General features: G+C 27.4%; 1 protein-coding gene across 2 annotated transcripts in view; it reads left to right on the top strand.

Annotated features, from left to right (window-relative positions):
- Positions 1-8488: 8488 nt before the first annotated feature.
- LOC129956810 (patched domain-containing protein 3-like) overlaps positions 8489-12048 on the top strand; it is a 159591-nt gene continuing 156031 nt past the window's right edge. The window contains exon 1 of one of the 2 annotated variants that reach the window (XM_056068777.1): positions 8489-8602. The gene's annotated coding sequence lies outside the window, so the exon portion shown is untranslated. Of the gene's footprint in view, positions 8603-11103; positions 11488-12048 lie in introns of those variants that run through there. The other variant, XM_056068775.1, reaches the window with a different exon arrangement.

The raw sequence follows: 12048 nt of genomic DNA on the forward strand, positions 1-12048 counted from the left end.
AAGTTATTCACAAAATTGGTATCTTTATAACAATAGATTTTAATGGTATTTTCCATATGAAGTTAATGTCTAATTTTTTTAAATAAGTCATATCGTAAGAATTATGTCGTGGAAAAACTATATAATACTCTCATAATATATTAAAGATTAATATTCCAAAATATAAATATTTCATAAATGACTTATTAAAGTTTATCATTGATTTAAAAACTGAACAAGGTATTATAATAAGGTAACAATAATCTTGATTTCTTCAGTAACAAGATTTGATGCTATTTTCAGAGTGTCAAAAATGTTGGATTTGAAAGTGGCTACTGAAACCTAGAAGTAGAACAAAGTTTCAAAATCGGAGGGTATCAAGTTTAAAATAAAATTCGTTAAGTCTTTAGAACAATTTATACTTGTTGAGGTTAAATGCCCATCTGGTAATGCGATACCAAAGAGCAAAGTATGAGTTCCGTTATCATGCTCATTTTCAGATTGCGGTTCTAAAAAAACATAGAATTTATTCCAAAGTTCTTGTTAAAACAGCTCCTTATCATTTCGAGTCGGGACACATATATCTAAAAACATAACTCGAATGAAATTAAATGAGTTTTAGAATTTTTTAAAAAGGATATTCTAGTAATACAGGCAATAATTTTACAATGTTTTAATTTCTCAATCACATTTTCAAATAATTTTTTAAAATCTTAATAAATATTCCCTCCTCATTGCTTAAAAAGCAAATCCAATACCTTCCATTTCCTGTTTTGTATCCTTTTATTTGAAAAATAATCAATAAGCTTTTATTCAATAAAGGATAGTAAATAAATAAAGGATATATGTTCTCGCATCTATATGAAATGAAATATATGAATGTTAAAAAATATTCACATAAAAAAATGATTTGTTAATTAGTATTTAAAAGTAATTTTCATTGTGTCTTGTCTTTTTGAACTCTATTTTTGCAATGATACAAACAGAAAGATCAAATGACCCTTTCTTTTAAATTGAAGCTGTCAGAAATATGACTAATTTTCTTGATAATGTGTGAAATTTAAGATTACAAAGAGAAATTTAAAATGCGCGAAATAGCTCATCTGTAATAGTATTAAAAGCGAATGAATGCTTGTCTACGTTTCAATCAGTTTGTTTGTTCTCTGCAAGACAGATAGTCAGACATGATTTGAAAGATGGAAATATTCATTATCATTTCTTTTGAAACTTCAATCAATTAAAAATTTATTCAAGCCGAATTTTGATATTTTTATTTCGATAATTTTGGTACAATGTTGAAATTCAAAACAAAACTTCTTTATTTCAAGCTTTAGTTATGTTGTCTTTTTCCACTTTGTTTTGACTAATTTAAAAATAAAACATTTATATACACAATTGGCAACAATATTTTTCATTTACTTCATTAAAATTCAAACCATTTTCATTATTTTATCAAATATTTTTATCACGTGTTTGTCTTCCATTGTTAAAAATGAAAGTATTACACCCCAAATAAAATACTATTAGATATGCTCAACTAAAATGAGTCAAATTATAATGATATAGGAATCAACTTCGTTTTATGTTTGAAGAAAAAGAAATATGAGATAAGGCATTGCATAGATGGAGGGATAGTTTCGTTTTTCTTGCTAATATAAAATCATGTCGCACAGCTCCTTTAAAGAGATTGTTGCACCCAATGAATAGAGCAGGTGTAAGGTGTTTATTAAATTTTAAACTTAAAAATACGCTGTTGAAGTCATGGAAGATACAAGGGGGATACTGATCCTTCTTAACCTTAAACAATACTGTATTGTCTAGAAGAAATGTTACCATGAGTGTGAACACATTTGAGCAGCTGATTGGGCTTTATATGATTATTTCATTAAAAAAACCCTTTGATCAAAACAAATTAGGATAAAAGAATTAAATAAAGAGATTTGTTTTTATAATCCATCTTTTTGAAACCTTATATATCCCGCCTTCTTAAAAATATCAACAACAAAAAAATCGTTGATGGATAGTCAATTTGTCGTTCCTGTAAATTCCTGTAAATGCCCTGTTATAAACATTAAATATAATACAGGGTGATTCACATTAAATGGGACAAAATGAATAGCATAATAAGAATTTTGTAATTAATTTATTTAGTCATAATAAATTTATTCTGAAACTATAATTACACGAATTTTATCTGGCAACAGCGAAAATTCTTCCAGTAACGAAATCGCCGGTAGGAGAAAAAATTCACCGTCATTCTTATCAAAATGACGCCGTCGATGTCCAAGAAAGCATTTTTTAGAATATGCCGAAGAATTTTCGTTTATCGTCGTTCAAAGACAATTTCTCATGACATTTGGTAAAGAACCAATGCATCGTCATTGCATCAACGGTCGGTTAAGTTATTTAAAAAAACAGACATCTTATGTAAGACATCACCGGATCCAATCTGCTGCGATTTTTTACAATCGTATTTTGAGACAAAATATTCGTTCTTACACTTTCCTAGGATTTAAAGCAATTGATTCAGCAGATAATTAATGTGTTGGAGTCATTAACAGATGATATTCTACTGCGAATGTGGCAGGAATAGGAACATGCCATACAATTCAGCCGTGTCGTTTGAGGAATATACATTGAACATTATAGGAACTTGGATTATTGTAGCTTCACAATAAGTTTAAAGTGTCAAAATAAATTTATTACAACATTCATAAGTATGCTTTAATTTTGTCCCATACAACGCGAATCACCCCGTATATAGGCAAGACAAGACTTTTAATATATAACATACAGTACAAATTTTTACTTCTTACAAAATTAATTCAGTAAAGTTTGATCTTGGTCTGCCCCGCGACGACCCTTCAACTCGAAAGGATTTAAGACCTTGAAGGTCGCAGAAGAAAATTTATAAAAATTTGAAAAAAAGAACTGCTTTAATTTCAAAATTAAAATAAAATTACATGGCATATAGTGGCACAGTTTAATTCTTTTCATTTAATGATTATATTAACCCAAACTGTTCCAGAAAATTTCCTTATCCAAGATTATATTCTTGAGTATACCCCCCCCGCCTTCTAAAAAATATCCATACCTGGTTGAAATAACAGTGGATATCGTTATATTTAAAGAATTTAATTGAAATTAAGCACATCCAATATTCTTTTTTAAACAAAAAGTTGACTAATAGAAGTAATTAGACTTAAAATTTCAGACATTTATCTTTCCCAGAAGCAGAAATATATTTATTTGAAACTATCAAAATCCTTTTATTTAAAAAAATACATTTTATTGATTTTTATGTGTGTTTCACGCAACAGAAACAGACTTAAATACACAAAGGGCAACGAAAGCTCTTCGATCCTAATTTGTAGTACTACAGAGAGGTTTCCAATAGCAACTAAACCTTGACATAAGCTGTAACAGTTTATTAAATATGCGATTTTTCAATTGATTTGCTATTTCAAGCTTGAAATCAATATAAAAATCTCCTCGATGGTCTGCTGATATTTGCATCATATGCTTTAAAAACTGTTATATTTTACTAATGTATTTAAAGAATCGAAAGTTAGGGTAAACACAAAGATTTGATTGATTAATTATGATTTATACGAAGTTTTATCTTCAGTCTTGTATTTGATAAAAGAAGAATTCTGAATGGATTGAAAAAATCTTATATTAATTAGAATAAATTTAACAAAAATAAATTCTGAAGGCATGTTTTCATTAGTGCTTTAAAATTTGAATTTATGAAACTTTTACTTTTTAAACAATAATTTATATTTCATTACAATAAATAATAAGGAATTTGGAATTTTTAAAATCAAACTATGCACTAAGTGGCACCAATCGTGTACAATCAAAATTTAATTAAATAAGTCATTTGATTTATTATTAAATCTGAAAGTATTAGAATAATGTATTGTCATCATGAATACACAAATTTCAAAAATTTAGCTCGTTGCGAATATCCATCTATGCAAGAATTAAACAAGTCAAGCTAAATAAAAATAGATTCAAAAGGATTCACTGGTGCTTAATTATATTCACTGCGAAGTGTACTTTTTGCAAATTATATCGATTTGAAAATAATAAATTTCCTTTTTGAAGTTTTGTATACACAAATAGACTTTTTTTTTTTAAATTACAGACCAGGATGTAATATCTCATACTAATGATTTCGCACACCAACTTTTGTCTCTCATGATTCAACAAATAATCTCACTATCCAACCCATTGAAATTATCCCATGTATGAAGCCTGAATTATTATTCTTATTCAGAAGGTCTAAAAATTGCCAGCTTCCTGACATAGGGATAGCGCGACTTCCCCATAATCTAAGTGTCCTGTTCTTTTTCTGTGTTCTATCTGTGAGATGTGTGAATGTTCACCCCTTAAAAAGGGGTTGTGCAAACGAATGTGACGCATGGAGTAGTTAAGTTGTACTCTTGGCCCTAGTTGGCGCTGCTGAAAAAACATGAGAAGCTAACTCGGCTTAAATCGCTGACAGATCTGTCAGCGGGCTTGTAAAGTGTCATAAGTAACAACAACGACAGCAGATATAAAATTTAAATTTACTTCAACTTTAACCCAGAAAAAAACTTTGCCGTTTTTGAGATAGAATCCCATGTTTAGGGAACATTCAAAGATTTCACCATTCAAAATCTATAAAGTAATGAAAGTAATTTTTATGATTTTGTTTTAAAAACTGCTTTCAAAAATTTTTTCTTTATCCATTATAAGATAATGAAACTGAAACTAATTTCGTGAAATTAAAATTTGTTTAACAATAGTTCCTATAAATTATTGTCATATCATTGGAACTCTTAGGTTAGGATGCATATTAAATTGAAAATTGTTAGTTTGGGAAAACATATTAGTTTCTTAGGGGAAAAAAAACAATAGAATGCGTACAGTTTACTCCTCTGTTTAAAATGAATGCCTCGTGACTGAAGTGAAGTGAAGCTACCTCAGGACACAGACAGTTAACAGATTAAATTCATTATACGTCATGCTGAGTGATACAATGTCCTATTTATTCACAGTACTCAATATACAAAATAATTTGACTCTCCATACTTGATGATGCGCACCTTCTATTTTTATTCTTTTTCCACCTTGTGAATGAAAATTTATATTACTCATTAAGCAATGATTTTAATAGATGTTTAAAAATATTTTTAAGATTGAGAGATATGGAAATTTCTAAGGTTTTATTAATTCCATTAGGAAAATGTTAGAGATATTAATTTATAACTACAATCCGAATGCAAACAGACTTATTAAGTTGTTGGAAGTTATGTACTTGCTGAGACTTCGTAAAAGCAATTATTACTAGCTCTATTAAATCTGACTTTACTGTTTTGATTAAAAAGCTTTGAATGTCTTTCAAGTGGAATATCAAGGTTTTCAGGCTATTATATGATTTGGCAAAAAAGAGATATTGTTTATCGGAGCATTTCGGAGCAATTAGATTAAACAATTAGGAGCAAACAATAAGATTTTGTGATTTTAATCGTCTGGTTTGAGAATACTATGGTAGAGATAAGCTATATATTTTCTCAGTGCAGCTACTGGAACTAAGAACTTTTATGTAAAAATATTTAAGTCCTTAAACGTAAGTGTTTTCCCTTTATGATCAAGAAGCCATAAAAAATATACTTTTAAAATTTACTATATTCTGTACATTCTGTTAAAACAAAAATGATATATTAGCCTGAAAAAGAAATAAATACACACATGCATGTAGCAAAGATGATATTTATTGGTTAGAATTTAGGATCACAAAATCCATTGGCAGGGGTGGTATTAAAAATAGTGCAATATGGAAGGAGCAAAGGGATAGATATAAAAATAAGACGTTGCTTTGATAAAAGGTTACTTTGATTTTTGCTTTCTCGTATACGAAATATAAAAGAGAAAGTATTGCTTTCATCATAAAATTCAAATCCAAGATTTTGGAGAATATCCACGTTCCAGACCTCCTTGAGGTGTACGCACACACTTGAAGATTTTTTTTTTAAATTTTAACTTCAAAAGTCCAGTTTTTTACAGTAGGTTATTAATATATGTTTAAACTAATTTCAGTGAGAAAAAACAATATTACACTAACTATTAATGAATTAAATAATATTTAGTGAGCTAATTAGCCTATTTTTTGAAACATGATATCTTAAATTCTAATTTGTACAGACACACAATTCTATTTGGAAATGATGCCTAATATTAGTCTTCATGTTGTCTGCCTCAATCAAGTTATAAAAATATATAGTTTTTTTTGTTACAATTTTTTTGCCAACAATGAATAGAAAAGGGGAGATTTTTTTCTGTAATTTTAAATTTTAAACAGCTGTCAAAAATTTATTTCTATAAATATAACTTTGATCGAGACAAAACATCCGCTATTTCATACAGATTATTTTGATATATAAATAACTGTATTTGGTTAATTTCTTGTTGTTATGATTGTTGGAATGAAGCAACATAGTGGAAAAATATCATTCTTCATAAAATGAGTTTTAAAAACATCGTAACTAGAGTTTTCAATGAAAGCACCCCAAGAAAAATAATTATACACCACAAAAATATTTTTAACTTTTTAAAGGCAGTTCAGTTTTTTATTTGCATTTAATACTTTTTGACATTAATAATTATTTTTTACTATGCAACACCTAATTCTCTTTTCAAAATCATTATTCATATTGTAATTCTAAAATTTTACATTGAGAGTACGTGTAAAAAGTTTTATTATTATTTAGAATTTTTATTCTTCTAATAAGTCTATTTTAATATGGCCTGATGTCCAACCATATGCTTGGCGCAGTATGGCCAAAGATGGCTCTTGCGCCATAAAACCAAACCAAACCAACCAACCAAACCAATGAAAGCACCCCAAGAAAAATAATTATAACTCGAGAAATATTTGGAATATTGGCAACATCTTGGTATCGTTTGAAAGCTAAAGAATCAGAGAACGTTATTAAGCAATAAAAAAATTCGATATTTTGAAAGAATTTCGAAGTTTTAAGTGTGTACATACACCTTGAGTCCATAAAGCACATTTTTGGAATCAATTTTGTCTCTCAGTTTGTGGATATAACTCAAAAATACTTCGAACTAGAATGTTGAAATATAACTTAATAGTCTTTACGCTATTCTCATAGATTTCTATCAAATTTGAACGAAATCCATTCAGGGAAAATCTATTTGACCGGCTATTTGCTATATCGAATACAGAGGAACATTATAAATTCAGATTGTAAAGAGCTAGATAAATAGAATTTGGTACATAGATTTAGCATTTAAAATGCAATTTGTGGCAAATTTGGAACAAACTTTCGTAAAGAGATTTATTTTCAGTCGGTTTGTGCTTTCGCGTGCATGTACACGTGAAACTTCCAAACGCAATGATACAAATAAATGAAATTTTATTTGTGATCTTTTGACTACAATTGTAATTCTATGTCAAATTTTGGTTTCAATCAAAATACATTCTCGATTTTCCAGTTTTTATTATAACTGTATAAGTGATTATTCGCCAAAAATTATCCTCAAAGATCATACACTAGATTCAGTAAAAATGCTGGATTCACGTCAAAGATACTCAATACCATGCAATCAGTACAACCATTTTCTCTACAACATACTAGGCACGCAACTCTCCTGAGTGTTGGATTCTGAAAATAAAAAATCTTAGATCTAGAAATATCATTTCTCTGCTCAGGGTCCACAAATTTATGTGATGAAGGTGACAGCACCTATATTAAATAGAATACGAGAAAGTTTTGATGCGACCACTTATATTGGTTTAAAATATAAAGTTATTAGTTATTCGTAGTTAAGGATACTATATGAAATCTACATTAGATACACTTTTTTATGGGTTAATGAAAACTAATTCTTAGGTTAAAGGTTTCGGTTAAAAGATTAACGCTCCTTGGTTTTTATTATTCCAATGTTAATTTCTGGAAGACCAAACCTTTTTAACCAAACCTTCTACTCTAAATGCTTGTTTTTATCAAATCATATTAAATATTATATCTGTTCAGGAAAAAAAAATATGTAAAAATGTGTTATGTTTTTATTTTATAGCTTTACTTATTCTCAATTTTCTCCATAATATTATAATACTAATATTAAAAATATTATTTATGTATTGAATTTTATTTATATATTGAATGAATTTTAATGAATTTTATTTATATATAATGATGAATGAATTTTATTTATATATTAATAAATTTTAATTATATATTAATAAATTTTAATTATATATTGAATGAATTTTAATGAATTTTATTTATATATAATGATGAATGAATTTTATTTATATATTGAATTGCAAATTACATATTAAAAATGAAGCTTCGCTTTCGAGTTGAAGTAGAATTGGATATCATTGCTCAACAACATTCAATTCTACACGAGAAGTGATTGTGGTTATAAAAGTGTCATTTAATATAACTTGTGAATCAATATCCCTTTTTTTGTACTTCCGTTTTCAGACAAACGCAGATGCAACGCCTCAAAGGAAGGATGTGGGTAAACTGTTGCTGGATGCCAAAACAGAATGGATTAGATTTTATTATTTAAGTGTCTGGGACTCGGAGGAAGAAATCTTCAGGTAAGTTACCATTAAATTAACTTTTGATTCATCCGGTTTCTAAGGATGTTATAAGGAACCAATCAAAACGAATAATTCTTTTAATCAATATTTTGTCAATATGAGGGAAGAAATCCTGGAAATGCGAAGCTTGGCTTTTCTATCGTTGCTTTAAATTTAAGTCGAAGTGTTTCTATGCTTCAAAACATTTGTTTATTCATTCCAACATTTTATTTTTGTTATAAATGTTTAAGATGGATTACAAAAATAAGAATATTGTCTCTTTGTAGAAAAAAGGTAATATTTCGAGAATTCATTTGTCTGTAATTTCTATTTTTTTTTTTGTAATTGTTTTTCTTTAACTTTCAGATTATTTATAAATACTTAAAAAATTATTGATATTTTTAAATGCACTGCTCTCATTATATATGAAAATAAAATAGTTATATGCATGGCAATAAATAAAAGAAACTACGATTCAACGTTATCGACCATTTAGTTTATGGATAAGAGATAAACAAACACTTTGTCCATATAAAAAGAAAATGAAAGGAAACTTTGGGGTTAAATGATCTTTTTACATTTCGAATACAAATTTATTTAAATTTTAATCAGACGTGCTTCGCATAACCGTTTGAATTTCTAAATCATTAATGTACGAAAAAGCAGAATTTATTCATACAAACTTTAAGTGAATGTGCATGATCTTTTTGAAAGTATTTTTTCATTATAATTTTAACTTAAAATAAAATTATAAAGATTAAAAATTAACAATTCATTTATAATTCATTTTCCATGCCTTTAATATTTTAAATTTTATGATTAAAACTAATTTATTTATTTTTGAAACCACAATTGATTATGGATGTTTAACATTTCGAAACATCTTTTTAAGTATTTATGTTATCATTTTAATCTAATTAAATTGTATACAAATGAAACAAGTTTTTTTATATCTATTGTAATTCAAAAATTAAACTTTTTTTTCTTAAAAGGATAGTTTGAATTATATTTCACTCTATCAATTTCAATATGTTTTATCAATTTTTTTTCTGTATATACATACTTGATGACACAATTATTAAAATTAATACTGACAATATGTGACAAATATAAGTAATAAACAAGTAAATATCTTACTTTTCATAATATATTTAAAATATTAGAGCAAATCTATAGAAATTTTTATAATTACGAGGAGAATTTTTAATGAAGCAGGAGTAAGTTATTTATTCAAAATAAAGAAATGTTTAAACTTTTATTATTTGAAAATGAAATCAATCTTTGCTCGTAAATTAAAGCAGCCTATTGCCTGTAAATTACCCAATCGAATCCTCCCAGTAAAATTATTATTATTTCCCAGGCTTTTTATTATATGTTAGAATTATTTAGCATACTATTAAGAATAATAAATAGCAGATCGCTTTTCAATCTTACAGTGAAAAATAGGGATGGAATAAGGTCTGAAAAATATTTTTCTGAAACACTTTCTCATATTATATTCGCTTAGTAGAAACAGAATTATATTATGCTTTGAAATTTACAGTTATTTTTTTCAGTTTATTTTCAAATTATTCTTAACATTTAATATTGATTCATTCATTTTAACATACGAATTTTAGTAAATATTAATTAATTTAATTTTTGCGAAAACTATTATAGAGAATAAAAGATAATTTTCATTATACTATATATAAAATGTTAATCTAATTTTTAAAAATATTATTGGAGAAGCTCTAATTTTTCAAGTAAATTTCTTTAAAAATATGTAAAAATTTATTCTCTTTATATTAATATTAAATAACAACACAAACGATGATTTATCCAAAGAAGCTTTCACTCCCACGAAATTTTACTTTTATGTTTGTTAAGAAAGTCCGCTTAAATTTCCGTTGTGCATTTCTTCATTATTATTCTCAATCAGAATTGAAAACATTTTTAAAAATGGGTTTACCTGAGGATATTTTTGAAATTTTCTCCTCAGAAACAAAAGCATTCTATTTTTCTATTTCATTCCAAATAAAATATTATTATTGCTTTCATTCTACTTAATCATAAATTCCTCCCTAAAAACTTCATAGTTTTTCAACAATATAAAAATGGAAATAATGAAAGTGGGGTAAGAGAAAACGTAATTAAAGGTTGATATAAATAATGAAAATAAATTCTTTTATTTTGAACTACACACACTTTTTTTAGCAGTACTTGTGAAATCAGATTTTTTAAAATAAATAACAAAAGGGATCTAAGGTTTGCCTTCATTTTGTTGACACCGCAAAACAAGTGCAAAAAACAGTTCGCCTTTGCTTGACAACAAACCCACTCACTAAAGAAGAAACAACGTTCATTCCTTCAATGCCAAATCAAGACATGACATTGCTGGGGAGCTCTGAATCATCTGATTCACGACGCACTATTAATCAAAAGCAGAGACCTTAATTATTTGAGGGAGAGCGGAAGACATGCGTAGAACAAGACACAAGGCATGGCCTAGAAAGAGAGATTAGCTCGGAGACCCCAGTGACGTGAATTCGTTCACTGGCGTGACACTTAAATATTGTTTCTGTGTTTCAAATGAAGAAGGCTGCTCCACAGCGAATTTCTGTCCTTGACGTTGGGAAGCATAATAAGTACCCGCTCAGTTGTTTCCAGTGATGGGAATGATAAGTGCTTCCCCAGTACGAGAAAAATTTAAACTGAGAGTTCCATTGTTTGGCTCGTCTGTCAAGAAAACTAATTGGATCAATTGGACCTTGTGAAAATGTAAATTGAAACACTGGTTCAACAAATCAAATCCCCTTGGATTCTTGAACAAATATTGGATTTTCAATCAAGGAAATAATGGTAAAACAAATAACTAACGCTGCTTTAAAATTGGATAAATGTTATAAAAAAGATAAATACAAGTAAGTTAATATTTATTCTTTTAATTCTTGAACAAAATGTGGTTATAGATTTTAAACACATGCATACAAGGATTGGAATAAATATAAAGAAGAAAGCTAAGAAGTTCTCTTTTAAACTTTCTTCGCTTCGCAGCTTAGAAGTATGGCATTTTAATAGATAAAATAACTTGAAAAAAGTTATTTTCTATTAAAATGTTCTATCAAAATTTATAACAGAATATTAAGTCAAAAACACAAACACGGTTTTAAAATACTGTAGGAAAACTGTGGTAAAAACTACGCTATTTTTTGTAATAGATTTCAATTTTAAAACAGCAAATCATCGATATTTAATTTAACCGATATTTATAATTTTTACCTTTACACAGTAGATAGCAGTGAAAAACAAAAATTGCATGTTTTATTGATTTGATGTTATCATGTAGGTAAAATAAAATCATTTACGCTACAGCAAGTTTAAAATTAAGTATAATTTACTTCCACAATAACAATAAAAATTTTCAAAGGAAAACTTTAAAAAAAAGGCTTCCTAAAACCACTTTTATGAAATACAAAATTAGA

This window comes from Argiope bruennichi, chromosome 2, assembly GCF_947563725.1.
Source record: "Argiope bruennichi chromosome 2, qqArgBrue1.1, whole genome shotgun sequence".
NCBI lineage: Eukaryota > Metazoa > Arthropoda > Arachnida > Araneae > Araneidae > Argiope > Argiope bruennichi.